The following is a 3983-nucleotide window of genomic DNA, read 5'->3' on the forward strand; positions in this document are numbered from 1 at the left end:
GAAAACAGAGCTTCATACTCAGGTGGTGACAGATATCCTATGATATTGTCATGAGTCTAAGTATATTAGATTATATTATGTATTATAGAGGCTATATGTAATATGATTCTATATAGACTAATGTATGTTATGAGCTAATTACATTTTTACATTTTAGTCATTTAGCAGACGCTCTTATCCAGAGCGACTTACAGTAGTGAATGCATACATTTCATACATTTTTTTCTCCGTACTGGTCCCCCGTGGGAATCGAACCCACAACCCTGGCGTTGCAAACACCATGCTCTACCAACTGAGCCACACGGGACCGTGTGAACATATTTGAATATATTTGTATGTAAATATAACTCTTGAAATCTGAACGGATGGTCTGAAATAGTTAACGCTGCTTTGAGATGGTAAGTTATCTTGTGTTGAAGAAAGAAACTGGTTCCTGGTTACGAGTTGAAATATAGACTTACTGAGGTTATTCTCAAGTCAGGTACGAGTCAGCTGATCTGCTCCTTCATTCTTAATGGAACACTGCCCTCAATTAAGACATTCAAATTGCATTAAATGTGTGTAATAGTATACACAGTGGATTAATGTTTTATTATCGGGTTGTTAAGTAACTAACGCTGCTCCTAGCACCTTTGCCTATAAATATCAGAGAGACAATGAACAGCTTCTGAAATGTTTTAAATATTCATAGTTATTATCATTTGTGGTAATTAGATTCTTCAGAAGGTTGAAATGCCAGCTGGATCAGGATGGCATAGCAGTGTGAGGGAATGGAGAATTGGAGGTTTCAAATACCTTTGTGAAATTCATCCTGCTATAAAGCTTCCCCACTCACACACAACAGGAATGACAGCAGACTGATTTGTGTTGTAGTTATGTTGCTCCCTTTGTAAATTACAACTAGATGATTGTTGATAATCCCAGAAAATCAAGCTACGCTATGTGATCATTTGGTTGACCTTATACTTGAAAGTGTATTATGTAATGTAGTGGTACATGGCTTTAGTTTAACGTACTTTGACCTAAAGCACTAAGCACATGGATATGACAGACTAACCATGTGTTTTCACTAGGGCTGTCAAACGATTCAAACATTTGGTATGATTAATCACATTTCTATAATTTTTCAAATTTGACACTAAGTAAAGATGTTTCAATTTAAAACACCACATTTGCTTATAGTATAATATATTTTGATTAGGCCTGTAGGGGAAGAAAACACAAAATAAACTGTATTGTAAGACAATAACAACAGATCTGGTCTGAGTTGATGTAAAATATCATGAAGCTAAAGCTAGCCTTCTTATCCCTGTTCTTCAACATTTAAAAAAAAAAAGTCATTACATTTTTTATTTCACCTTTATTTAACCAGGTAGGCTAGTTGAGAACAAGTTCTCATTTGCAACTGCGACCTGGCCAAGATAAAGCATAGCAATTCGACACATACAACAACACAGAGTTACACATGGAATAAACAAAACATACAGTCAATAATACAGTAAAAAAAAAGTCTATATACAGTGAGTGCAAATGAGGTAAGATAAGGGAGTTAAGGCAATAAATAGGCCATAGTGGCGAAGTAATTACAATATAGCAATTAAACACTGGAATGGTAGATGATAGGCTAAAGTATCCAGATGTCCCTGATTTCCGGTGACCTTTCTCCAATTATATCCCTCAGAAAGAAAAAAAGCATTTCTGAAGTTAAACTGAGGGTTATATTTCCAATAATCAAACGCTGTATCCAATCAGATTTCCATGTAAAAAATGAAGTCTATCCATGTACCCAGCTCGTTTGCTCCCGCTGCTATCTCTCACTACAGTATTTCATATCTCATGTACGTATTGAGACCCCTTTGCTATGACACTCCAAATTAAGCTCAGGTGCATCCAATTTCCTTTGATCATCCTCACTACAACTTGATTGGAGTCCACCTGTGGCCAATTCAATTGTTTGGACATGATTTAGAAAGAAACATACATGTCTATATAAGGTCCCACAGTTGACAGTGTATGTCAGAGCAAAAACTATACCGTGAAGTCTGAGGAACTGTCCGTAGATCTCTGAGATATAATTGTAGTGAGGCATATATCTGGGGAAGGGTATAAAACAATTTCTAGAGTGTTGAAAGTTTCCAAGAGCACAGTGGTCTCCATCATTGGGGAATTGAAAAAATTATGGACTACCCAGACTCTGCCTAGAGCTGTCCGTCTGACCAAACTGAGCAACCGGGCAAGAAGGACGTTGGTCAGAGAGGTGACCAAGAATGCAATGACCACTGTAACAGAACTACAGAGTTCCTTGGCTGAGATGGGAGAACCTGCCAGAAGGACAACAGTCTCAAAAGTACTTCACCACTCTGGGCTTTATGGGACAGTGACCAAACGGAAGCCACTCCTGAGAAAAAGGCTTATGACAGCATGCATGGAGTTTGCAAAAAGACACGTGAAAAACACTGAGATCATAAGGCAAAAGATGATGTGGTCTGATGAGACAAAATGTTACTCTTTGGCCTGAATGCAAAGCGCTATGTCTGGAGAAAACCAGGCACAGCTCATCACCCATTTAACACCATCCCTAGGGATGCTTTTCAGCGGCAGGGACTGGGAGACTGGTAAAACAAGAGGGAATAATGAATGGAGCCAAAACCCTTGATGAGAACCTGCTTCAGAGTGCAAACAGCCAAAGCAACGCTGGAATGGCTTCAGGACAAGAACGTGAAAATCTTTGAGTTCCCCAGCCAAAACCCAGACATGAATCCCATCGAAAATATGTGGAAAGAATTGAAGATTGCTGTTCACAGCTGCTCCCCATCTAATTTAAGCTTGAGAAAAGGAAGAATGGGAGAAAATCCTTAAATCCAGATGTGCAAAGCTGATACAGACATACCCAAGACGACTCAAAGCTGTAATCACCCCCAAAGCTGCTTCTACAAAGTATTGACTCAGCAGTGTGAATTTCTACTATGTGACCTTGTTGAGGTCAGTATCCCTTAATAGCACTGCACCACTCTAATTACAACAATCTGCAGCCCACCCTCTGACCAAGAGGAATTACTTAGAGCTACCCAATGACAACAACGTCTCCATCGACCAACATCAACATAGACCAACGACAACAACGCCTCCATAGACCAACAGCAACAAAGACCAATGTCACCTTTTTAGAGAGTGTGCAGTACCTCAAGGGCTTTGTTAAACCAGCGTCTCAATATCTCCCCAGGTAACTAGCTGCCTGGTCTCAATATCCCCCCAGGTACCTAGCTGCCTGGTCTCAATATCCCCCCAGGTACCTAGCTGCCCGGTCTCAATATCCCCCCAGGTACCTAGCTGCCTGGTCTCAATATCTCCCCAGGTAACTAGCTGCCTGGTCTCAATATCCCCCAGGTACCTAGCTGCCTGGTCTCAATATCCCCCAGGTACCTAGCTGCCTGGTCTCAATATCTCCCCAGGTAACTAGCTGCCTGGTCTCAATATCCCCCAGGTAACTGGCTGCCTGGTCTCAATATCCCCCAGGTAACTAGCTGCCTGGTCTCAATATCTCCTTAGGTAACTAGCTGCCTGGTCTCAATATCCCCCAGGTACCTAACTGCCTGGTCTCAATATCCCCCAGGTAACTAGCTGCCTGGTCTCAATATCCCCCAGGTACCTAGCTGCCTGGTCTCAATATCTCCCCAGGTAACTAGCTGCCTGGTCTCAATATCCCCCAGGTACCTAACTGCCTGGTCTCAATATCCCCCAGGTAACTAGCTGCCTGGTCTCAATATCCCCCAGGTACCTAGCTGCCTGGTCTCAATATCTCCCCAGGTAACTAGCTGCCTGGTCTCAATATCCCCCAGGTAACTAGCTGCCTGGTCTCAATATCCCCCAGGTAACTAGCTGCCTGGTCTCAATATCCCCCAGGTAACTAGCTGCCTGGTCTCAATATCCCCCCAGGTAACTAACTGCCTGGTCTCAATATCCCCCAGGTACCTAGCTGCCTG

Source organism: Salmo trutta, chromosome 15 (assembly GCF_901001165.1).
Source record: "Salmo trutta chromosome 15, fSalTru1.1, whole genome shotgun sequence".
NCBI classification, from domain to species: domain Eukaryota; kingdom Metazoa; phylum Chordata; class Actinopteri; order Salmoniformes; family Salmonidae; genus Salmo; species Salmo trutta.